Source organism: Puma concolor, chromosome E2, assembly GCF_028749965.1.
Source record: "Puma concolor isolate L17-30 chromosome E2, mPumCon1.1.hap2, whole genome shotgun sequence".
Classification (NCBI taxonomy): Eukaryota; Metazoa; Chordata; class Mammalia; order Carnivora; family Felidae; genus Puma; species Puma concolor.
In genome coordinates, this window is record NC_141681.1 from 15,515,142 (window position 1) to 15,542,600 (window position 27,459).

At 39.2% G+C, this 27,459-nt stretch overlaps 1 long non-coding RNA gene across 1 annotated transcript in view; it reads right to left on the reverse strand.

Annotated features, from left to right (window-relative positions):
- Nucleotides 1-27,459, reverse strand: part of LOC147573398 (uncharacterized) — a 113,471-nt gene that overhangs the window by 31,128 nt on the left and 54,884 nt on the right. The window contains exons 2-3 of the long non-coding RNA XR_015245131.1: nucleotides 8,766-8,840; nucleotides 7,956-8,125 (exon numbers count right to left, since the gene is read on the reverse strand). This is a non-coding gene — a long non-coding RNA (uncharacterized LOC147573398). The remainder of the gene's footprint in view (nucleotides 1-7,955; nucleotides 8,126-8,765; nucleotides 8,841-27,459) is intronic.

Sequence of the window (27,459 nt, forward strand, 5' to 3'; positions counted from 1 at the left end):
AGCCTTAGTTTCCACATCAATAAATCAGGGATGATAATACCTATCTGCTAGGATGGCCAAGAGGATTTAATAAAATGGTTAATGTAAAAGGCTTTTAATTATAATTAAGACCCTGCTCTCTGTAAAACGAATATCAAATTTTATTCAGTTCACTTTTTAAGAGTTCATTCTGCTTCTAAACAATGACATTTTATATGGTTTTAACAGTTCCAACAACATCAGAAACAATAGTAAGGTTGTCCTGGCAGTTATCAAAATGGTACTTGGGGACATTTGTATCAGGAAAACTCTTATAAAAAGATGAAGTTTCTTCAAGGTGATTATTTTTTCCGTACTTATCAAATATTTGGGAAAATTACTGATACCCCAATATTAATGCATGTAAGTCTATATAATTAAGTTTTTTCTTTATAAATCTATCTCTTTTGCTCCTTCAGAATTCCTGAGAATTCTTTAGAAGAATTAAAATTTGGAGAACACAGGAGAATAGATGTCAGACTCTCACTGAATAAAGGACTACTCTATTTAATGACAGTAAGTGCACTTTCCCCAATCAGCATTTTAACTATTATTTTCCCAGCAATCCTTTGCTCTTCCTTTAGTCAGGAAAAGAGGTTAAGTATCACCCCTGTTTAACTTTACTCTCTACTTTTATTTTTAACTATTTTTTGTTCTCTAATTGTGTCTTGGTTTGTGACACTTCTTATGTTGAAATCTGTGAATTCTATAATTTCCTTCCCCTTCTTGAGATCATTAGTGAGGTGGTTCTATTATACCAAAGTGGGAATCAGTCCTCAGGGATGCACTGGACAGTCTCCCACCTAAATGTGAGGGATCACCATTTGTCATTACTCCTTGTTTATGGTCCTTCAGCCAATTTTCAATCTATGTGACCATGCACATATTCTACCCAATTTGAATTAATTTTGTAAGTGGAAATTCATGGAGCAGTGTATCAAATGCTTTAGTAAAATCCATATATATTACCTCTAGTGCATTCCCTTCATCCATTAATCTCGTAATGCGATTTAAAAGAGTGATCACATTTGTCTGGAATGATTTGTCCTTTATCCATCCCTAAAGCTGCCTCCTGCTCTTGGCTCCATTATCCCCTACATCCGTTCAGTTTTTCTCTCTGCACATTTGAGTCATTATATTATTAGGCACAGAGGTTACATTTTAATAGTTGATAATTACTGAGAACACCTTTTTTTTTCTGTTTCAAAAATAGTTTCAATTTTCAAATCTTTAAAATATGGATTACTGAAAATAATATCTATTGATTGTTAAATTCCTAAGCAAATTGCCTTATGCAATCTCTTTATTTCAAGCTATGATTCTGTTAACAATTAATTTGCCTAGGTCCTTCTTTTTTTTTTTAAAGTAAGTTTTTATTTTTATAAAGTATAGTATATTATTTAACTCTCTTTCCTGTTCTCCTTATTTGAATTGCTTTTCCAGAATCATATTTTCATTTCTTCCTGGGAAAGATGTCTACTGTGTTGCATAAGGTAAGGGTGATTGTAAATATCAGATTCTTGCTGTACCTCTAATGTCATCATACCAGCTATGAATGTCTATATTTATTTGCAAAATAAGTCTTAGCATATGTTTTCCTATGTGTATTGAGAGCAATTTGCCTGCCTGGTAAACATATTCCTCACCTTATTTCGATTTATGTAGAATTTTCTTCTGAAGAAGTTAAGGGTTATATGGCAAATCAGTAAATTTGGGGCAACAGTTGACTAAAAATAAAAGATGTTTCAAAAGAGTAAGAAGAGTAGGAATGAGAGTGATAATAACCAAAGAGAAGAATGATAAAATCAGGAGAAGCAGGTATGTAACAAGTAGAAAAGCATGCAATAAGCAAAGGACCTTTAGAAACTTAGCAACAAGAATATCAATTAAGACTATGTAGGGACTTCCTTTCAAAAGATGAGGAGGCTCAAATATGGATTGATGCTTTGAGATCAATTCTTTGACACATAGCTCCAATGCAAGCTACTTCTCCCTATCTATCATCACAGTCATTATCCAATGTTGCTTTTTTCCTCCACCAACATTTTGTTTGGGAATGGAGGATTCAGCACTGCTTTTTCAACTTTCTGCTTCAGTGGATGAAGGTAAGTGAATACTGAAACAAGGTTAGGTTCACAGGATATTTAGGCATCTCCTCTGTGGACACTCACCACTGACCCTGATAAGATACCACTTGTAGGATACATGCAGTGCACAGGGATCAGTGTCTTATTAACTGATGGGGTGCAATGAGCTTTACCCAAGACAAGAAATTATGACTTTATATTAAATAAGATTCAATTTTATAATCTAAATTTGTGGTTGACTAGTATATTTCAATAAGATATTCTATAGAGGTATATTGAAAGCCATTGAACTACCAATCAATGACTTAGGTTCAACATGCACTCAAGCAAAAGAATATTGAATGGAAGACTAGACAATAAAAATGGCTATAAATTGTCTTCCAATTTTATCTTCATTTTGATGTCTATTCTCTTCCTCCTGTAATAAACAAGTCCATTGTAGATCAAAATCAACTTGTACCCAAGAAATATGCAGCCTCACATTGATATGTGAATATCCATTCATTTGGTTAGAAACAGCACGTATTTATTACTGGGAAGCAAGAGGTGCATATGAAATTATGTCAATATGCATGAATAAATTCTGATTTTATGTGACATTAATATTAAGAAGTTGAGTGCATGTCTGAATGTGTACCTTCCTATGTATAAGCGTCTATGCTTATCCTACACAAAGCATTTGTATTGAGAACTTAAGAGGCTTTTATTACTCATGCTCTATTTTTCAAGGAAATTTTCATAATCATTTCAAATACATAGAGTTTTAGGGAGAATTTACACATTTGTATATGTGCCTTAAAATAAAAACCATTTTCCCTGGTTCTTTAAATTTGACTAAGAAAGCCCTAAAGTCTCAGCTTGTGAAGAAAGCCCTCTATCTCCATGTCCATTCTGACTTTCCCTTTTCTGGACTAACAAAAACCTAAAAACTGGGTCTGAAACTGGGATATTTTCATTATTATATACTTAATACAGGATTATTATTTTTAGGAAGCTATTACTTAAGAGTTGCACTAAGAGGGAAGTAGAACAGGGTCCCTGTGGCCATCTTTACTGCCTGGCATATGAAGGTGCCATGATGGAAAATGTGACTCAAGCAAACATTCAACCTACTAACTTTAATTTTCTATTAATTTTAATTTTCTGTGATGTATAGCTTCCTTGTCTTTGAATTTTCCTTCCTCCTCCTTTTTAATATCTAGTGCACTTCTGTTATGTGCCAGACATTGTGGTAGGTGGTGGTAATAAGCCATGAGCCATGCCCTCAAGAATGTGCACTCTTTAAGAGGGAGAGACAAGTAAATTGATATGAATCCTGTGGAGTGCTAAGTGTTAGAGAGGTGAGGGTGCTCTTAAGGCACAGAAAAGTGGCAGTTTATTCCTCCTGGGAGAAGGCTGGTGAAATTCCTTGGAAGAAATGATGCTTAAGTAGAGTTTTGAAAAATGAGTAGGAAGTATCTAAACTAGGGTTTTTTAACCTGGCATCCATGGATTCCTAATAAATCTATGGATAGAGTTCCGTGGGTCCGTAAACTTGGATGGGACCAAAAAAGGGACCACCTTTACTTTCACTAATATTGAACCACATTTAGCATTTCCTTCAATTATAACTGCAGGAAACAAACCAGTAATATTAATGGTCCCAGTGACAATGTCACCAACAAAAATCCTAGCTTTTTTCATATCACATCCATACCATATATTTTAGGCAATTTCAAAACATCCCTAATGTTCACTACTCCTTAAAATTATAGCACTGGACCTTATTCATCCAAAAATTACAGTTACAGTTCTATTCCTGGACTATATCAACATTTTAATAAAAATTACACATATGGTCATATCAGAAATTAATTAAAAAAATTTTTTTTTTCAACGTTTATTTATTTTTGGGACAGAGAGAGACAGAGCATGAACGGGGGAGGGGCAGAGAGAGAGGGAGACACAGAATCGGAAACAGGCTCCAGGCTCTGAGCCATCAGCCCAGAGCCTGAGGCGGGGCTCGAACTCACGGACCGCGAGATCGTGACCTGGCTGAAGTCGGACGCTTAACCGACTGCGCCACCCAGGCGCCCCTATCAGAAATTAATTTTAATAATTTCAATGATTTTAATCTTTTGATAACTCAATCTCAATATAAATTGGTTTCTCATGGATTCTATGTATTTTATTTCAGACATTTAAAAGTATTACTCTGAGAAGAGGTCCATAGGCTTCAGGGCTATGGCAGTCTGGAAATAGGGTCCATGACACAGAAAAAGTTAAGAACCCCTGAATTAGTAAGAAGACTGGGGAAAGGACAGTGGTTCTTTCAGGAAAACAAAAAGTTTATGTTTGACTTTGAGCACTTTATCTTGATGTTTCAAATTATACATAATATTTATTTATTAAAAAATGTTTATTTATTTATTTACTTATTTTGATAGAGAGAGAGAGCACAAGTGAGTGCACAAGTGGGAGGGGGCAGAGAGAGGGAGAGAATCCCATGCAGGCTCCGCACTGTCAGCAAAGAGTTCGATGTGGGGCTTGAACCCATGAATCATGAGATCATGATCTGAGCCCAAATAAAGAGATGCTTAACCAACTGAGACACTCAGATGCCCTATACATGTTTCTTTACAAGCAAATGTTGCTGGTATGAAGACTAAATATGTGCGTGTCAGTTCTGTGAAATACAGTGAGTAATATATACTCACTATGTTTTCATAGGGACGTGTTCCTGGGGAACAAAACTATTGATTAGGCATATAAATAACTCACAAAATTTCTAAGTCTAACAAGGACAGTCTGTCATGGCGTTAGACTCTGTAGCCAGTTGTGGGTGATAAAGGCCAAAGAAAGATGCCTGAAATACTTACTTACTCCCTTTTCCTGCATGAGCAGAATGCTAATGATCATTTAAGATCAATCAACATTTGTCTTACCTGCATTTCAAGGGTTGGATACGTGCTGGAAGTAGAGAATATGCTAAAATTTTATCAAATATTAATGGAGGCATCTCATAACGTAGGAGAGAATACCTGACCAGGGATCCATAGCCTCAGGTCATAGCCCCAAGTCTGATACTAATATGTGAGTCACCTTGTGCTTGTTTATTATTGGTAAAATGGAGGCAATGACTCTCGCTTTAACTTATAAGTTTGCTCTTAGGATAAAATATGTCATTATATTTTATGTTATAAATGTAGAAATAACAGTGAAATGTTTTATCCTTGCATTAAAAATATTTTGAATATAGAATCTTTTAGACAAATGGGATTGAAAAATATATCTGTATGTGTAAAATATAAAAGGCAGATGTAGCATATGACATATTATCTGTAACATAGGAGTTAAATTCTTACAAGACTGAAAACATTGAACTTGCTATCCTAAGCCACTGGATTATTCCATAATATCATTTCTGTATGGCTGGTAACAGGCTTTCAAATATGACCTGTAGGAACTGTAGTGCAAGACAGCAATGAATTTATGTATGCGCTATTTAGATTTAGTGGCACTAAGATCACAAGAAAACACATTTAATTAGTGGAGTGCATTCAATTCTAAGATTTAGATCACTTTCTCCAAATAAGCTTGTTCTTCATAGGAATCACGTAAGCACATGTTGACAAATATTGCAAACAATGGGAGAAAGACACCTATCTCAGGACTTTTCTTCCTAAAAAAATTCGATTCTCATTTATTATGCTTTTCATTAAAACTAGCAAAGGATGTAAGTACTGGCCTGGGTCTTCTATTCTTTAAGTCAATGTTGAAAGTTTATTTCTGCAGTAAAATACACCTTTCACATTCTGAGTGTCGCCATATAAATCAAACAAAGAGAACTGCATTCCAATTCTCTCCATTACCACAGAAGCATACAAGTTACCAACCAGAACATTCTTCCATTTTTAGCTTGAAGTATTTTTCAAACTCAAGTATGCTTAGAAGCATTCTTAAGTCAAGGCTGTTGGTGATTATACCTGTTAGACTTATTCTGTATAAATTATCTAAGCCAAATGGAGTCCAAAATACTGACCCTTGACTGCCAATTGGAATAGTCCCTAACCCTCAATCATTTGCTAAAAGAGACAAACGAGCTAAATTTGAGTTCAGAAACTACTGCCTCTGAATACAAAGAAAAAAAAGAGCAAAGCTTAATATGCATCTGGGAAAGATACAGTTAATGCAGACGGAAGAGAAACATGGGGTACCACTCTAACCAGCTCATGGTCATAGCTTCCCAGGTACAGTCACCTGCACAGAGATACACAGACATACATTTATCAACTCACATAAATGGACCGGAGTGACTACACATTCTGAAATGAAGAGAAGAAAAACCCAATGAATTTCCCCCACATCTTAGACAGTACATACATCCCCACTAACACACTCCCTCAACAAGAATAAGATCCAGAAGTCCTTAAACAGTTTTGTGGGCATCAATTATAAATTAATAAACCTGCTGAGGGCAGACACACAAAGACACACAGTTCCAGATGTAAGCATTGAAGCAGGGCAGACACCTGACAGAAACAGTCAGAAATTCCAAAACCGAAAAGATTGTATCCTGGATACCAAAGCAAATGATGGATTCAGGAAGAACAGATTTGTATCCTGGACAGTGAAACACACGGTAGGTTTATGAAGCATGGTAAATGACTTCTAAAACCATTCTCTTTCCTACTCAAATTAAAAAAAAAAAACTTAAGTCTAATGGTTCCTATCCTTTATAAGGTTGTCCTTGCAGTGGACAAAGCTTTGGTCAATGGTCTTGGTCTTTTCAACTGGCTTCAAGGGCTCTGCCTCTGAATAAGTCCTCAGGCTCCTTTCTTTTTCCATTCTCTTGGGTAAGGGATGCTCTGTTTACTTCATGTGAGCTTAGATTTATGAGGTGCTGAGAAACAGGAGTATGAGGTCCTTCAAATTTTTCTTCTAGATTTAACTGTGAGTCAACACAGTGTCTTGGCATTGGTTAACACATTTGCGTTATAAAGCTGTTTGTTACTGGAGCCAATCTGATGCCTCAATGAAAGCAAGAACAAAGCAACAACTGAAGAAGTCTTCCCCTTATTCCCCCCAAAACAGCCCATTCCTTTCTGAGTCCAGACTCCTGACTGCACACGAAACTGTAGAGCACTGACTGGGGGGGTAGCGGTACTCCCTCCTCAGCTGGAGACTGCATTCAGAAAGAATAGATTTTTCCTGGCTTCTGATAGTCTGAGACATTGTACCTGTCACTCAGAGGGTGAGAAAAATAGGGTTCAGAAGAGAAAGCAGAGATGTATAAACAGATGCAAGAGTGGGAAGAGCATACAAAGTAGGGAGATGGCAGAGACTGATATCACACCTACCCCAGGATGGGCCACTCTCCCTGTGCCTGAAAGAGGCTTCCAGGCTATTTTAATTATAAATATTTATATCCACGGAAGCAAATTCAGAAGGATTTATATCCCAGGAGAGCGCAGATCAATAGATCTGAGCAAACCTCATCTCCAGGCTGACCACTTAACACTGTTATCACCGATTAGGGCTGCCCGGCCCTCTGGGAGGGTGTCGGGTTCTCCTCTTGTCCTTTGTAGGTCCACCCCATTCTTGGCCCCAAGAGGAAATCAATATCAGGAGGCACGGATCGATACCCAGGACATCTGCTTGGCTGCAGCGGCTCACCTTAGGATAGGAGTTTCGTTAGCCTTCATCTATCCCGCAAACTCCCTTACAAGCCCCTACACCCTCCCAGTTCTGCTGGGGGCATCCGGAGTTTGATCTTTAGCTCATTTAGCAGAAATGCGCCTGACTCTTTTGAGTAAGGAAAGAAAAACTTGGTTATCATTTGCCTCACTTTCCAAAAGTGAGGAAACTTACCAGACCTCAAGGATTGGGTCATATCCTGCCTCATGCTTCCTGCTGCCGACTCTCCGGCCACCAAGTACTGTCGGAGCGGCTGGCGCTGGCTGGGTTTCTGTTCCAGGTCTGCCTGCGTCTCCCTATGCTTGGTCTGCAGTTGATAGATCCTCTGCTCCTGAAGCATCCAGCTATTGACCCGCCCAGGGAAGAAAGAAAAAAAATGGAAAAAAAATCAATTAATACTAAACAGCTTAACAAAAACCCTGCATGCATAGCACAGGCCTGAAGCTTACAGGGTAGGAGTTGGGGTGGTCTCAGTGACAACACTGGTTGTGGGGACAGGCTCAGCCAGCTAGAAAAGCTGATGTTCCAGGGACAGGAAGCCAATATGGTAGGCGTGATCACACATACAAACACACACACACACACACACACACACACACACACACACACACACGCACACGCACATGCACAAGCACACACACCCATGTCAGCTCAGTCTGACATGCCCTAGTCTGGGAGCAGAGGACAGTGCAGGTGCATGTTCATTGTGAGCTGGTGCAGGGTGACACATTCACCAGAACAGAAGGGTTGCAACCAAACTCATAGAAGGGGTGGGTATTTTTCTGTTTTTTTTTTTTTTTTTTAGGGGGGAGGGGGAGGAGCGGAAGGGGAGGAGATATTGTTTTGTTCTGAAAAGGTAATACCATTTACGTGTTGCAGAGAGGTACCCCGGGCATTTCTTCGTGCGTCTCCCCATCACACGACCACATGCAGGCACACATGAAGCTTTTTAAAGGGGAGCAAGAAAATGAGGGAGCACCATACCTCAGCTGCCAGGCCCTCTCTCTTCTGCAGGAGCTGGCTTTGAAGGTTCAGGATTTTTGCATCTCGCTGTTCCAGCTGTAAAGAGTTTACATAGGGAGGGAGCAAGGAAGGATCATGAATGTCAACCAATGAGCAATTAGCATGACAAGACTAAAGTATTGATCCACTAAAGCTCACTGCACTGCTGTAGCCCCAGAGGTAAGGCAGCTCCCCTGTCACTAACTCCGACAGTGCATTTCAGAAGCCTGTAATGTAGGGCTGGCTACTTTTGTAACCCTGACCCTTTCTCAGGGCAGGGGAGGGTGGCACCCTCATGCTGTTCAGCCGCAGCTCTAAGAGGGATCTCTATCCCTGGGCAGAAAGCTGCAGAGAAGAGCGGAAAGAATGGAAAGATTTTGGCTGTTCTACTTCATTCATTTTTTTTTTTTTTTTTTAAATACAGCTTCCTCCCGATGGCACCAGGCAGCTCTAGGTATTGATTGGAGAAGGGCTAGGGAGAAATCCTGGCCTGACAGCTGGGGCTGGAACTAGTGTGGTTTACCATTCTGCATGGTCAGGGGCAAAGTACCTTCTGTAGTACTAACTTCTGGCCAACCCAAATACGTACTTCCTGGGCACATTTTACTCATTTTAAACAGGAAGGTCCAAAATGGGAGGGGAAAACGTCTTATTTCACTAAAGAGGAACCCTTATTCCTAGGTGTAAGTCCGTAATACAACAAAAGAGAAAATGATGGAGTATGGGATGCGGCAGACACAGTGTTTTGATAAACCAGCCAGGGGAGGCATTTCCTGTTAGTTTCTCCATTCTCCACTGATTCCTCTCCGTGCTACTCTTAATTATACACATACTAGCCTTTCTTCATCATTCTTCTACTTTTTCCCTATCCATTCCACACCTTTACAAGTTCACTTCTTAAATTGCTTTTCCATTTCATTCCATAGCTTCATTAAAGATCTACTAGCAGTCCATCTCCTCCCTGAAATCTTCCAAGTAGTGGTGATCATTTATTCTTTTCTGAGCTTTTACTATGTGCCCCAAACTTCTCTCCAATGATGGGCAATAACAGATATGGTCTGTATACTCAAAGAACTTACAGACTAGCTGAATCAATGAGCTACCCATTGACAACAAAACCACCCATCCATTCTTCTTCCATCCATCTATCCATTTGTTGATTCATTCAATCTGTGCTTATTGAGAACTTCCTATTGTCAGGAACTGCTCTTTGTTAAAAATATAAAATGTGACAGAGACTTGAGTGCTTGCTGATAACCATTTCCTCTTCTTCTTCCTGGGTAATCTATATTTCCCAGCTTTTTTTGTAATAGAGCCTCATGACTGAGTTCTGGCCAAGAGAATGTGGGTGGAAGTGATGCATGCCTGGCCTGGCTCATAAAAACCTTCCACCTTATCCTCTGTTCTCTTTTCCTTCCATTGTAACCTTGATGGCAATATGTTGAAGATGGTGGTGCAATCTAGGTCTGGCAGAGAGTTGCCTGGACCCACAGTGGATTATCATATGAAGAATAAATCTGTGATGTGAAGTTACTGAGGACTTTTTGTGTGTGTTAATGTCCATGTAGCAGTTAGTGTTATTCTTACTGACTAATACAAATGTTAAATAAGAATAGACATAGCACTTGCCTTCACAGAGCTTACAGTCTATTCGGTGAGAAAGAGATTTAAATAAATAATTACAAAAATAAATGTAAAAAGACAACTGTGATAAGTATAATAGGGAGAGGTCTGAGCCAATATACACACATATCAGAGGAAAATTACCTAGACAACTGTGATTGTGCAATTATGCTGAGAGCTGAAGGGTAAGCAAATTGGGAGAACATGAGGACATTCCAGAAATAGACAACAGAACCAGCAAAGTTGCTATTGTAAGGAGTGAGGTACATTCTAGGAACTGAAAAATCCTTGTGTTAGTAGAACAGAGAATGAGAAGAGATATGGTGCAACATTAGGATGGGGAACTGGGTAAGGTTCATTCAGGGTCTTGCAGGTTATGGATCTTAGTTTCCATCCTAAGATCACTGGGAAGCCACTACAGTGTTTTAAGCAAGACTGATAACAAAGTTTTATTTGTATGTTGTATGAGAAGTTCTCTCTGGCTGCAGTATGAAGAATGAATTGATAGTCTCATTTCCAGCCATATGGCAGAACAGAAATATTCCTTTCATCAAAAATCTTAAGATATTCCAGCTAAAGTAGAACAAATGTTCTTTTATTTTATTTTAGTTTTTTAAATTTCTATTTAAATTCTAGTTAGTTAACATGCAGTGCAATATTGGTTTCAAGAGTAAAACTCAGGGATTCATCATTTACATACAACATTCAGTGCTCATCATAACAAGTGCCCTCCTTAATACCCATCACCCATCTAGCCCATCCCCCACCCACCTCCCTCCATCAACCCACAGTTTATTCTCTACCGTTAAGACATCTGTGTTTTGTATGTTTGTTTTGTTTTTTAACAAATGGCTAAGTTAGCAAGTACAGAACTCCCGAAATGCCTTGAAGAGCACTGCCTAGTCTTAGTTACTGGAGAGATTAGCTTTTAACACTCATGTGGACCCAGTGGCCCATACAAGTTAGGAAGTTAGAACTTATATTCCCCATACAAAACTGGGACCCCCTAAAAGGATAGCCTAGGGGGGAAAAAAGAAAAAAAATCTGTTTTACAAGGATGCTTAACTTCCCCTAACCCATGGGTGGGAAAAAGTCTCCCCTGAGAATTTGCGACTATGCCTTACAGGTTTGAGGATTTGTACTTGCTACTCACCAAGTTCAGAGACCTCTAAGCTGAAAACTTAAAATCAAACTTGGTCTCAGGCTAGTAATGTTCCTGTGGCATTTGGCAAGGGCAAACCCAAAAATACTCTGGAGGGCCACAGCTTCATATAGGTCACCTGGAATTCTTATCAAGAAAGCTCTGCTTAAGATATATCCACATGTTACAAAACTAAAAACCATGAGTGAGAGTAATAGACAAAGAAAACAGCATGATTTAGATGTCTGAGAATTTCAGATGATAGAGCAATCTGGAGGAGATTGCAAAGTAAGTGTGCTTAAAGTTATTAAAAACATGAAAGAAGGTATCAAAATCATACAAAAATAGTGAGGCCTAATGAGAAAATAGAATGAACTGGAGAGAGGTCATACAGGTAATGCATCAGGATCAAGAATGCAACCCTCTTGCCAAATGTGCAGGATTTGGTACATATCGGGATTCAGGAAGCAGTCATTTTTATCTTTTTCTTTTCGCTCCTTATGTTAGGTATGTAATTTACACAGGACAAATCTCCAACTTACTTTGTTAGTGATATCTAATGTATATGTGCATAAGGACTGCCCCAAAGCCAGAAAATATTTTTCATATTTAAAACTGATGGTCAGCTCATAAGACATTCTCTGTTATGATTGTTGAAGTACCTCATAAAGGAAAATATCATCTCAGTGTGATTTCTTTGCTTCTTTGCACTCTTCAGCTCAATGTTCTCTTTCCAGCTGGGCACAAATTGAGGACACTGGCCTTTTCAATGGTGGACAAAGAGCCATAATGGGAGGGAGGTGGCAAGTATCAAAGGAAGGCTCAAAATAAGAAAGGCTCATTATTTTATCAGAAACCTTTTTTCTTGCTCCTGTTTTTCAAAAATTATTTCTATATCTCATAAAGGAACTAGGAATAAGTAATATAGTAACATCAAAAGGTTACCTGGTCAGCCTGAGCTGGTGCTGTGGAAGAACCAATATTGCTTTACAAATCCCATGATATTCCTTTATAGACCCAATTTCAAGTATAATAAGAGTTTTTGGTAATGGGGAGACTTAGACGGAATTGGATGATCCTAAGCTGGTGAGATCAGGTCAATTTCACCCACCTCTAATCTCATGAGACAGTGATCATGATCACTACCATTGTTACTTTTTACTGAAGTTTGGCTAGTTGCCTGACCACGTGTTATTCCATTTAATTGTCAGAAAACCTCTGCAGAGTGGGCACTAATATCCCCATTTCTCAGATGACAGATACAAAAAATGTAATAATCCAAATTCTCAAATTTTACATCAGAACCAGGGGTAGGATAAATGCCCTTAGCCTTCCTTAGCAGGTTTGAATAGAGGCAAAACCATTCATAGCACTAAAAAGAGCAGGGGCTCATAGAGAATTTCTTTCTTTGTGTACCTTTACAGAAAGTTGTGTTCTGAGCAGCAAAATGAGACAACTGAGCTCAACAACATTTGTTTCTCTTCCACTAGCAAATGTAGACTTACTCCAGTAGGAAAGAGAGATTTGGACAACAGTGATTTATTGAATTGGGTATACTGGTGAGGCTGCTTTCAATCAGGGCTGTTTATCATGAAAAGAGTCAGGTTATCTGAGCTCTTTTCTTTCTCCCTCAGCCAAATATCCTATTGATCCATGAGGTGTGGTGGTTGTCCCTTTAGATGTGTCCCTTTAGATGTGCCTCTGGTCTGTCTGTTCCAGGACCCCAAGGCCATCTTTGTCCAAGCCACCATCATATTATTCCCAGAAGCTTCTCAATGGGCCTGCCTGCCTGCACTTTTACAACTTGGGACCAGTTCTTCCCACAGCGGCCCAAGCAATCTTTTACAAATTAAATCAGACAAGTCTACTCCCTCTCTTAAAGCCCTCCAAGGCCTTCCCATTTCACTTTGACAAAACCCCCTTCTCTTTGCCAAGGCCTGCCCTACCCTAAAAGATCTGGCTTTGCACATTTCTCCCCTTGGCTTTCTTTGCTGGAATCACTGGGTCACCTTTCTGGTCCCCAAATATTCCAATATCCTGTGTGCTGGGCACTCAGTGTTCTTCTTTGCCTGGAAGTCTCCATCCCCACATCCTTCTTTGGCCGTTCTTCTTGTTCTTTAGCTGTTGACTCAAATATCACCTTCTCAGAGACCACCCGCCTCAGAGGCCACTCCCCATCACCTTACCCTGCTTTGCTATCTTGCTTTTGAACACCGAATCTCAATTACCAAGCACAGTGCCTGGCATATGGACATTTAGTAATATTTACAAGAATGAATAATGAGTTCCATATCTTCATTGACACCCATGATCTTCTAAGATAGAGGAAATGAGATACCCAATGAGTAAGAAAAGTTATTATTAGTAAGTCAACCTTGGAAAGAAAGTCTTTTGAGAATTTTCTCAAGGTAGATAATAATTTAAATGGGGAAATCAGAAGAGATAATTGTTTATATTAGTAATGTTGTGGGTGAAATTAGGCTGATAAAAATAAAACTCTGGGCTAGTGACTATTTGCACTTACTGTTTACGAAGTTGCAATACTAACAATCAAGTGATATTTATATAGTATTTTTCCAGCATAAGTAGCACTTTTGCACATATTAACTCATCTTTTTAAATAACAACTTTATGAAGAAACTGGTATTGTTCTCTGCATTTTACAGATAAGAAGATTATTAGAGGCATTATACCTAGTGAGTAGCAGGTCACAACATGGTCTGGTAAACCTGAAAATCCAAAGATCCACCTTAAGAGAATATTTTCATTTATAGCATACTTGGAAAAAGGACATATGGGATACACAGAGGAAAAACTATTGTTTAGGGTGGTGCATTAAATTCCAATAGGCTGGTGTGTTCTTTTCCTAGGGCTATTGTAAAACACCAGAAGTCTATTATCTCACAATTTGAGAGGGTAAAAGTGCAAAATCAAGGTATTGGCAAGGCCATGCTCTTTCTGAAGTCTCTAGGGGAGGACTCATCCTTGCCCCTTCCATCTTCTGGTGGCTCCTGGCAATGCTTGGCATTTCTTGGCTTGTAGCAACATCACTTCAGTATCTGCCTTTGTCTTCACATGAATTCTTTCCTCTGAGTTTGTGTTTTCTCTCCTCTTCTTAGAAAGAAGGACATCAGTCATTGGATTTAGGGTCCAGGTTAAGCCAGTATGACCTCAACTTAACTAATTACATTTGCAAAGACACTATTTCTAAATAAGGTCACATTCTAGAATTCTGAGTGGACATGAATTTGGGGGAGATACCATTCAACCCACTATTGATGGGAAGTTTCAAACTGTAATGCTTCCCTTTCCTGTTTACCCTCAGTTTCTGTATGTCCTCTAAAAGAGTAGGTATCCCTATATTTGCTAATAGCATTTTTCTCTCTCCCCTGCCAGTGACTTGTACCCACTAACTCTTATTCCTGTTCCTTCCCCCACCAGAAATATTTCTTTAATATTCTTTGTGGATTAATACACACACACACACACACACACACACACACACACACACACACACATCATGAATGTGTGCAATGTACAGTAATTTTAGAGCCTTTCCTAGGGTAAGGATCCTAATTATGTTCCTCAAGTCAAACAATTAGTAGATTCAGGCTGGTAGTATGATGGCTGTTAGGTCAAATAGTAAAATAGCCAGTTTTTCCAGACCGTAGTAAAGGAAGGTTGGAGGAAGAGTTCTTTAATAGCTATAACAATCATAGAGCTCTATTAGTTACATAACTAGGACTTTTTTTTCAATACAAGATTTGAGGTTTGCAGTCTTTATGGTGTTCTTTCTCATACCATAGGAGTGTATATTTAAAAGACAATGCTCTACCCTATGATCCAGTAATTGTACTACTGGGTATTTACCCCCCCAAATACAAAAACACTATTTAAAAGGAATACATGCACCCCTGTGTTTATTGCAGCATTATTTACAGTAGCAAAATTATGAATTATGGAAGTAGCCCAAGGGTCCATCTCTAGATGAATGGATAAAGATGACATGCTGTGTGTATGTACATATATGTGTGTGTGTGTGTGTGTGTGTGTGTGTGTGTGTGTGTGTGTGTGTATAATGGAATCTTATCCAGCCAAAAAAAGAATGAAACCTTGCTATTTGCAACAACATGGCTAGATCTAAAGGGTATAATGCTAAGCAAAATAAGCCAGTCAGAGAAAGACAAATACCATATGATTTCATTCATACATGGAATTTAAGAAATAAAACAGATGAACAAAGGAAATTAAAATAATAAAAAAGAGACAAAGCAAAAAAAACCAGACTCAACTATAGAGAACAAACAGAAGGTTACTAGAGGGGAGGTGGGTGGGGCATGGGTGAAATAGGTAAAGGCTATTAGGACTTCCCTTGTCTGGATGAGCACTGAGTAATGTATGGAACTGTTAGATCACTATATTGTACACCTGAAAGGAATGTAGCACTTTATGTTAACTACACTTGAATTTAAAAAAAGACAATGTCTTATTTTAGAATTTCTTAGTATTGTTCCACTTGAAGCCAATAGGCCTTATGCCAAGTGAATGTTTACATAGTGTCTATCAACACTGTCTTTATATAGCAGCATCTCATGTTCATAGATATTGTGGTATGTAAGATCTCTCCTGTCTTCTATTTCATTTTCCTGCCCTGGTTATAGATATAGAGGAGGACTCACACCTATAAAGAACCATTTGTGTTTTATTTGCTTTTAGCTTGAACTAGCTCATTGTCTCATGGAATATAGTTATATACAGTTCTTACTGATAGCCAGAGACTTTCAAATGAAGATTTTGTTTGTTTTCTTTACTAAAGAAGTTTCTGGATCTTAGACCTTAAAATTATGTCTCTTTTCTTCTTGAAGGGAAAATTTAAAAGAAAACATTATGAAATTATGCCTCGCATATAATAGTAATTCAATCAATATTGATTTCATTTGGATATTTGGAACAATATTTTGACTTAGGTTGTATTGGAGGAAAAAACACAAATGGCATTTTCTCAGTAAGGGAAAAATGGTGTTGGAACAATACCCAACAAATGCACTAAAATATGTTCCAGATGAATTAAAAATATACAAATAAAACTGCAAAATTACTAGAAGAAATAATGAGCGAATTAAAAAAAATAATATTGGAGTGATATGATACACTCCAGAAATCATAATATAAGGATTCATAACTTTATTATATTAAAATCAAGACAAATTTCTGTATGATAAAAACATCATAATTAAAGTAAGAGAGAGAGGACTGGGAAATTTTATAATTCATATCATAACAAATTGCTAATTTCTATAATGTATAAAAAGCTTCTACAAATCAATGTATAAAACCACAAAACCTAATGGGAAACAAACAAATAACTCATAGGGAAAGAAATAAAATGACTTTTAAACACACAAAAAGAATCTCACTTAGAATAAGAAAATTCAAATTAAATCCTCAATGAGATACAATTTCTTACTGAATATATTGTCAAAACTCCAAAATTATTGATAATGCAATGTATTGGTGAAGATGGGACAAAACAAGTTTTTACACACATTGCTGGCAGAAGTGGAAACTGGCACATTCTCTATAGGATGTGATTTCCTAAGATCCACTGAAATAATATGCACATACCCTTTGACTTAGCAAGTCCAGTTCTGTGAATTTATTCTACAGATATACTGGCACACGTGTAATGGCGATGCATAGCAACTTTGTAAAAGATTAGCAATTACCTAAATGTCTATCATTTAGAGACTGGTTAAATAAATAATGTTTTATCCAACAATGAGATACCATGAAGCTGTAGAAATGACTGAGGACTCTCCTACGTAGAACTTCCTTCTCTGTAACCATTGCAGGAAAATGAAATAGGTGACAGGAGAGGTCGAGAAAGACCATAAATACCTATAAATATGATATATGTATTTTAAAAAGGTGCAGAGCAGGATGTTTAGTGTGTTCTTTGTGTAAAAATTACGAGGGGAGTATATGCATATATATATTTGTTTGCATATGCATAAAATATTTCTAGGGGTGCCTGGGTGGCTCAGTCGGTGAAGCATCCAACTTCAGCTCAGATCATGATCTCACAGCTCATGACTTTGAGCCCCACATTGGGCTCTGTGCTTTGACAGCTCAGAGCCTGGAGCCTGCTTCAGATTTTGTCTCGGTGTCTCTCTGCCCCTCCCCTACTTGTGCTCTGTTTCTCTCTCTCTTTCTCTCTCTCAAAATGTAAACATTAAAAAAAATTTAAAAACATAAAATACTTCTAAAAGGACACACAAAAACTTGGTAACATGGATTGCCATTGGGCAAGGGAAGTGAGTAGGTGGGAGACAGAGAAAGAGGATTTTTGTTGGTACCTTTTGTACTTTTTGAATTCTAGGAATGTATTCCCTATTTAATAAGTTAATTAATTAATTAGAAATATCTCTCACATGTAGACATGCCCATAGCCACACACACAGATCAAACTTCATTTGCTATCAGACTTCAGACCAAGAAAGATACGTAAATCCCCAGCATGCTAAGTTTTTGGCAACATTATCGGGTTACTGGGCCTTGGAAGTTAAAGACACAAATGTTATAATTAGGGTAAGTAGAACTCATCAGCCAAGCGTGTCCATTTGCTGAATTCCTAGCACTTATTATGCACATTCACTGAATGAAAAAATTAAAAATGAAGGATAAACTACAGCTTAAACAGAAAATGGCCTTTGTGGATAATGTCAACTATTCATAAAGTAAAAATAAACATGGTTGCTATACCTAGTAAGACCAGAGACTTGGTTTCCACCACCCAGCTGTGAGCTTGGTAAAGTCACTTAAGCTAGGACAGCTGGCTCCCACATTAGTAAATAGCGTGGACTAGAACATTTTTTTTTTAATTAAAAAAATTTTTTTACATTTATTTATTTTTGAGAGAAAGAGACAGAGCACAAGCAGGGGAGGGGCAGAGAGAGAACGAGACACAGAATCTGAAGCAGGTTCCAAGCTCTGAGCTGTCAGCAAAGAGCCTGACCTGAGAACTCACAAACCGTCAGATCATGACCTGAGCCGAAGTTGGACGCTTAACCAACTGAGCCACCCAGGCACCCCCGTGGACTAGAACATTTCTAATGCTTCTTCCAGTTGCATTTCTCTTAGAAATATCCTAATTATAACATTCTTTACCAGAGCATATGGCCAAGCTCTTTACTATGGGGTTACATCTACATCTCCAGCTTCTTAGACCTGTGAAGACCCCAGAGAGTTCCCTTGCATTTCAGTCTCACTCTTTTCCTCTTTGTCTTAAAATACACAAAAATCTTCCTGTTATCCAAAAAAGTCTCTCTGGAACCAATAGTTCATCTAGCTATCTTCCTGTTTCTTTCTTCCACTTCTCTGCCAAATTTCTTTTTTTTTTTTTTTTTTAATTTTTTTTCAACGTTTTTATTTATTTTTGGGACAGAGAGAGACAGAGCATGAACGGGGGAGGGGCAGAGAGAGAGGGAGACACAGAATCGGAAACAGGCTCCAGGCTCCGAGCCATCAGCCCAGAGCCCGACGCGGGGCTCGAACTCACGCACCGCGAGATCGTGACCTGGCTGAAGTCGGACGCTTAACCGACTGCGCCACCCAGGCGCCCCTCTGCCAAATTTCTTAAATATGGAGCTTAAGGGGTACCTGCTCCACCCATGATTTAAAACAATTGTCTTGGGGCACCTGGGTGGCGCAGTCGGTTAAGCGTCCGACTTCAGCCAGGTCACGATCTCGCGGTCCGTGAGTTCGAGCCCCGCATCAGGCTCTGGGCTGATGGCTCGGAGCCTGGGGCCTGTTTCCGATTCTGTGTCTCCCTCTCTCTCTGCCCCTCCCCCGTTCATGCTCTGTCTCTCTCTGTCCCAAAAAAAATAAATAAACGTTGAAAAAAAAATTTAAAAAAAAAATTAAAAAAAAATTTTTTAATGTTTATTTTATTATTTTTGAGACAGAGGGAGAAAGAGGGAGAGACAGAGTGTGAGTGAGGGAGGGGCAGAGAGCAAGAGGGAGACACAGAACCTGAAACAGGCTTCAAGCTTTGAGCTGTCAGCACAGAGGCCACTGCGGGGCTTGAACTCACCAACTGTGAGATCATGACCTGAGCCGAAGTTGGACACTTAACCAACTGAGCCACCCAGGAGTCCCAAAGCAACTGACACTTCTGCCTGTCTCTCTTAACAAGGTGAAATTCACATTACATAAAGCTAATCATTTAAGGTACAATTTAGTGGCATTTAGTACATTCATAGTGTTGTCCAACCATTACCTCCATCTAGTTCTAAAATATCCTCATCACCTTCAAATCAGACCTCATGCCCATTAAACAGTCACTCCTCACTCTCTCCTCAGGCTCTGGCAATCATTTTCTATCTTTATGTCTCTATGGATTTAACTATTCTGGATATTTCATATAAATTGAATGTGACCTATGTCACCTTAGGTATCTGGATTATTTTACTTAGTGTAATTTTTTCAAGGTTCATCTTCTCTTGTTTACATGCATAGTTTCTTATATCTTCTAAAATGTAGCTTCTGCTTATATCATTTGCTGCTATATCAACTGTACTTGGCACATATTAAATGACTGATAAATATTTGTTGACTGATGAATAATTGCACTACAGTTGTGTCAAATGTTATAATGATGGTGTATTGAAGGCATGGTATCAGCTCCAATAAGGGAGAGATCCTGGAGGGATTCTGTTTGAGTGCCGTGACATGTTTTAATGTCTGGTTTCTAGCTTTCTACCTCCATGCCCACCTTCACAGTTACCACAATCATGTCTATACCCCATGCAACTCTGTGTCCCATGCAACCTACTGGAAATTTCCAACTTGTCATTCCCTCATCTCAACTCAACCCTGAATTTTTTTTTTTTTTTTGCACTTAGGCCTGCTTTAACCACTTTGTTCTCTTCACCTGTGACATCCATCCTGTGAAAACGCCAGTTTCTTCAATGCTTCTAGTCTTATGTTCTACTCCCTAAGAGAAGCAATTGATTTACCCAGATTCTAAACATATCAGAGTTAGCATATTGTGATCTTCAACAAATGTGGCCTCTTCTTAACCACTGCCTATCAAAATTGCCCTTCTACCTGTATAAGGCCTCTGCTGACCATTGCAATTCTCATTTATTTGTCCCTCATCTGACCTCCTGAAGTCCATAATATCTGTGCCTTTCTTTTTGGTCCTTAACAAATATGATCTTGTTTAAATAGAAATCGTTCACTGATTTATCCCAATAGAATAGAAAATTCTTGAAGTGTAGGCTGTTTAAAAATTTTTAAATAATCTCCACAGCCTTGCACCCAGAACTATTTGCATATTATATATACTTAAGTGATATCTTAATGAATAAATAAATATGGATATTGAGAAACAATGACAAAATCTCTCATGGGCTGGGTACAGGTTTCCAGAGAGGCTAAAAGTACAGATGATTCGTATCTTTGCTTCCTATACACCTTTTTTTGCAGTAGTTCCCCAAAATGGCTGCACATTAGAGTCACCTGGGAAGCTTTACCAATTCCAGGGCCAGATAGAAATTGTGACTTCACTGGTCTGGTTTGGAGGATGGGTGTCATGTGAAAACTCCCCATGTAATAGTAACATATAGAATCACTGGGCAAGACTTTCAGAATGTATCATGTTTTACAAATTTCTAATTATGTATTTCCATGGATGCTTTCCTTTTTTCTTGAGTTTGTGGGTTTTATGTATGACAAATTTAGGTGTTATGTCAAATCAGTATATGACCTACACAGTACAGCAGGAGTACTGCTGACACAGGAAATTTCAGTTTAGAATAATCTCAGTATGGGGTGCTTGGGGAAAACAGTAAGACATCTGTTGATAACACCGAAACAACAGAGAAGTGGCAGACACTATTTGTTGGTCATTCAATGACTACTACAACTTTTCTTCCTGGCTTACCAAGTCCAGATTTTGTTCAGGTGACAATGTGCTCATCCTAAGGGGACTTGCCTATTTGACAATTCCATTGTCCTTTTCTTAGTACTCCCCTTCCCAGACTCTGAAGCTAAGGTGGCCGTATGAAAAAGTCACAGCCAATGATATTTATGGGCAAGTCTACTGATGGGCAACTGGGAAATAGTTTGCTTTCTAAAAAAAGAGACTGGCTTATGTGTGCCACCTATTTTCATTTCCTTTTCCGACTATATACTTTATCAGTCATCAGCATAAAGTAACAAACAAAGGGACAAAAAGCCAATATACTGAAGATGGCAGAACAGAAGGACAAAAAGGTTTTGAGTTTGTGATAATAATGTTGTTGAGTCTTTGGAACTACCAATGTCCTAACATCCTCTTACTATGTGAGATTGAATGTCTTTATTACAGACTCAACTAATAAAATGCCAGAAGCATTCCAAGCTGTCTTAATCTGCTTGTGCTGTCATAACAAAACTATAAATTGGTGGCTTAAACAACAGAAATTTATTTTCTCACAATTCTGGAGGCTAGAAATCCCAGACCTAGTTCCAGCAGGGTCTGTTCCTGGTGAAGTTTCTCTTCTTGGTTTGAGATGGCTGCCTTCTCACTGTATCCTCACATGGCCTCTCCTCAGTGTGTATGTGGAGAGAAAGAACAGCTTTCTTGTGCTTCTTCTTATAAGGGCACAAACCTCATCGTGAGTAATCTACCTTTGTGACCTCATCTAACCCTAATTACCACTCAAAGGTCCCATCTCCAACTATCATCTCACTGAAGGTTAGGATTTCAACATAATGAATTTTGGGGTGGGGGCTGCAAATACTCAGTTCATATACCAACTGATAGAAAATTCCTCTGTTCACATATAGGAATATTGTTAGCCTATGAATATGCCCAAAGTAAAAGAAAAGCCTCATGTATATTTTTAATGCCATTCTTCAGAGTTTGGTTGAAAATTACAGAATTACCATAAAGGAGAACACATACCACATAAAATGCAGCAAGAATACAAAATATACCCCCTCACCACCACAAAACAATTACAAAAGTAGGAATCATTTGTTTATGTGTATTCACTAAATATTCATTGAATGCTTACTCCGTGAATTGTGCATTTTAGGGATTTAAAGGTAAAAATTTCAGGGTTCCAGACTTGTATAATCTATTAGGATAGATAAGAGATATGTAAATGATTGATGAAGAAAGTATAATACTCACCCTATAGCGTGCAGAAATTCAGTGTTAGGAAAGAGAGCTTCATCGAAGAGGTGATTTGGCATGTCCCTTAGGTTAGCAGGAGAATTTCTATAGAAACCAGATGTGAACTTCGGAAGGGAGCCACATGAATACATGTTCTCAACTTAATCATGAATTTGGGGCTAAGTTTTAATCCTGCCCTTGCTGAGGAAGAGGAATTAATAATTGCCTGACGGAAAAGATACTAACATCTTTAGGCTAGTAGGTTTAGGAACCTGGCAAATTAATTAACCCACCGACTGTGTTAATACACTTAATAAAACATAAAATCCTTGTTTACTTTGTCACCAGATCCATCATCAGTACCCTTAACTACTGAGGACATAGGTACTTCAGCCTTTAATGAACTGTTGGGAAAAGGGTTGGACTTATGAAGGCCAATAAATTGGCCCTTTAAAGACGGCTAAAGCTTATGACAATCTAGATTATATAGTCTCTTCCAAACTTACACTCATCTCTATCATTACACCAGTGCTACTCCAGGCAGCCCACCCTAATATTTGCAGAACCTGGGATGAGAGCTTAAATGGAGGTCTACATACCATATGTCTAAATATTTAAAAGTTACATGTCAAATGGTTGCAGAAAACATGTTCTGTCTTCCTGCTCTGACAAATATATACATGTTCATTAACACCCTGGAAGGCCAGGTCTAGTGACGAGTCCTCAGACTTTAGACCATGGCTGTGTGGGGAGTTAGCTCACAGTCTCCGAACTCTAACTCATTTCCCTGCTCTTGCCACCCTGGCTTTGTCTTTCAGTGTGAATGACTTCATGCACACATATGTGAACATTATGCCTGCACACACAACAGCCCCCACTGCGTGGGCTTGGTGGTGCACACCAAGAGGGTGGCCCTAGGGAAGACTCCTGTGCAGGTCTTGAAAATGCACTTAAAATTCTAGCGGGCTGGGTAGTAGAGTATGGCCTAGAGGCGGGGAGGGCTGGGAGTGGGTAACCTCCTTTGATCTCTTGGACTCTTCAAACAATGGGAAGGGATGAGATGCAAACAGAGTAAAGCCAGAGGACAGCCCTCTAATATGTTGTGCCTCAGCACTCCTTCCTCTGTTGCTTGTCAGGATTGAGAACTTGTGTGCAACAGAAAGAGAAATCAAGGAATCGATGCCATTTACAATTGTACGAAAAATCTTAAAATTCCCTAACCAGAGAGGTGAACTTGTGTGAGTTCTTTAAACTATACGAGCCTCAGTTTCCCAAGGGATCATAAAGGTGCTGCTACTGCTACTACACATGGTTGTTGAAAGGTCCAAACAAATTTAACTGTGTATGTACAAGTGCTTTGTAAAGGCGCTATATGCTAGTAATGCATTGTTATTTATGCTGGTTTTGTCGGCCTGTTTGTTTTCCACTGTACCATGTACTAAATCAAAGGGCAAAGCAGCTGCCTGCTGTGCACATGCTCTCGTGTTCTCATTAACATATAACCAAAGAAGCAAATATAGAGAGTGGATGACAAAGGAGGCAAAAGGTTATTAAATATCCTTCAGATTTCATGTTTCCTAAACATGCTGCCTGAGTCCTCCAAGTCCAGACTGATTTCTTTAACTCTTCTGAGTTGGTGGACATGTGCTAATTTGCCTGGCTGATCTAGGCCCCCACGGATTGATGCCAGGTAAGGGACATTACTCTTCAGCTATAGAGCAGGGTAAACTCCCGCATTAAGCAGGAAGCAGACTGGTATCTCATCGGTTCAGCCGGCACAGAATATGCAGTGCACCTTTGTGGCAAAAGCAGGCTGCTGAACGAGCGGGGTGTGCCAGGGAATGAATTACACCCTGAGCTTCTGCATCCATAAAAATGAGGCCGTTCTGGGGTCAGGCGGGTGGGTGATGTGTCATGGAGGCAGGTTAAACCGATTCGACCCTCCAGCTCCCTGATTTGAAGCTGACAAAAGGGGCTGTGCTGTGGCTCTGGGCTCAGAATGATCTTACTAATGTCTCTGGCCATTGTGAACCAGGGAAGACTCCGATTTCTCTTTCTTACAATTGTGTTTTCTTTCTTCTTTAAAAAAAAAAAACACCTCTTATTCCTATCTGTACAGGAATCCCAATCAGTGTTATTCTAGGGATAGAGATTTTGTTATGTTTGGGGAAAAATCCTCATAATCTTTATCCCCTTTGAGCATCTTACTAAATAGAACAAATTGTGCTATTTCTGTTTTTTTGCTTTTCAAAAGCAATTACTTTCCTGTCATTTTTTAGACATTCAGGCAGAAGAGTCTGCCTTGATTACTCATCCTTACTCCCCTCCCCCTCTCAAGTCCTCAGGCTTCTGCACTGCTAGAGAAGGATTCAATTAAATGAAGTGTCAATGGAGCTACAATGGTTTCAGGTCAGAGACGTCAGGAAAAAGCTGCAGAGCTGTGCTGCCCCCGTGTATGTAAATGTATATATTTATACCAGGGATGTCAACTTTCAGGACTCTCCTCTTCTGCTCTTCCCTGATCAAAGATGATTGCTGAGGCAATTACTGCAAAGGAAAAGAAAATCAGTGCCTCTCCTTCATCCTTGTGCTGTCGGAGTTTAATTGCTTGGAATAATGGAGCAGGAGTCCCTTTTCTTTGCACATGGCCATGCTTAGGCGCACACAAACTTTCACACATGGCTGTGCTGGGACACAAACACACACGATGGCAGTGTGGGAAAACATGCGTGTGCCCCCTTAGTCCTGATCCTCATACGTGTGCAGAGGGCTCCCTGCACCACAAAGAAAAACACTACACTCTCTGACTAATTCAATAAAAGCCATGTATCTGGATCACAGTAAAAACAGTGTTTTTATCTTCTTTATGAGACTTAACAATTTTTATTCCCTTACTGAAAGAGATAGCTAAAGTTGAAAAATAAAAAAAAAAGAAAGAAAAGAGAGAGCGTAGAGTGAGAAGTCACAGCAACAAAACACACAAATACTTCAAACTGCTTTTGTTGTTTAATTCTTCTGTACACATAGTCACAGAAGTCCTAGGTCTGCACAAACACTTCGCATATTAAAACTCCTCTCAGCCCCTTTTGGCTTTGTGAAGGCAGTTACAGGGACAAATGGAGTATCCCATGCTATTCACTGTGTTCTAGGCTCTTCTATTTTGTTCTCATAAGAAGTGGAGAGGGATTCTCACTTGCATCAACAAATAGGAGAAACGACAGTCAGATGCAGAGAATTTGAGCTTTCTCTCTAATTAGTTCTGCTGTGTCCAGACACTGGGAGCGCACGCAGCTTCGAGCTAGGGTGAGTCCCTGGTCATGCATAGAACACAGGCTCTAAAGCATCCATATGGCAGATTTAGTTTTTCATTTCAGGCTCCCGAGGGCTGTCAGATTTTAAATATTATTATTATTTGGCCTAATTGGTTCCTCCTTTGATGGCAAGAGAGTAAAGACAGGGAAAAAATACCCTCACGAACCCTGTCAACACAAAGACGTGATGCAGACACTTGGCTTTGTGTTTCAACCACTCAAAGTTTTCCTTTTTCTTTTTGTGGATTAAATAGTTGAGGCTGTATATGTGAAGCACATGTCCATCCTTCCTAGGATAGTTGAGAATAAACATAGCTTTTCAAAACAGTTATTTACTATTTTCAACAGTGGTGACTGTTGAAATTAAGAAAAAAATTGTTTTCTGAAAATGTCAGAAAATGCTGGTGGTAGCTAACAAAGTGCAGACCCAAAAGGATCCCAAAGCACCTTATTTAGTAGGCGTGAAGATAAATGCGGGTATGTGGGAGGGCCCCATTGTTACAGTTGAACCCCTGATCATATCTCTGATAGGGCCCTGATGTTACAGGTGAACCCCGATCATGTCTCTGATATTTTGGTTTGTTTGTTTCCTTGTTCTGGTTCCTAACCAAACCCTGGGCTTGGATTTTCCCTTTCTGATTCTCTTTCCTAACGGCTCTCGGTGCCTCACTGCAAAGTCTGTACCTCCAGCTGCAGCCTCCCTGCTGCACTGATGCTAATGAGCTCAGATGCTGCCCAGCCTTCAGTGTTCAATCTAATAGGAGAGGCAGAAACATAAACAGATAATTAGAATACAGGATAAAAGCCATGATAAAGGTGATGGGAGAGCACCCAGGAGGGCCACAAAACCTGTTTGGGAGCGAAGGAAAAGACATGGGATCCTGTTATGGAGGAGGTGATTTCTGGGCCAGAATTAGCCAGCAGGCTGTCAGCTGCAATGCCCAAAGCAGCCAAAGCCACCTTGTATTTGTAATTAATATTTTCAAATGATGTGATCTCTCTAATCCTCATGTGATGGGAAGTCCAATGCTCTTTTCCAGAGTTCTGTAAATTCATGTTTTAAATGGCTTATAGTCCAGCTTCTATGGTACATATGATGTCACTGGCATTCAACTTCATTGGGCCTGTTCTTTCCCTCTGGTCTGTATCAATCCCACTGTGATACCTGGTACGACGCCAGTACTTGGCACTTGATCTGTATACACCACCCACACAGGGTGTTTGTGTGAATACCTTGAATTTTGGAAGGCTGGGGATTTGACATTCCATATTCTTAGCTCTTTCTTGGTTTCCCTATTTGCCTTTCTTTTCTGCAGCTCCTTGTCTCAGACTCCTCCCTTAGCAACTCAGCTCTGCTACATCATTATGGCAAGCAGTAAGAGAGTTCTTTACCTCTTTCACTGCTCCAGCATGCCTCCGTACACCCGATGTGTATAT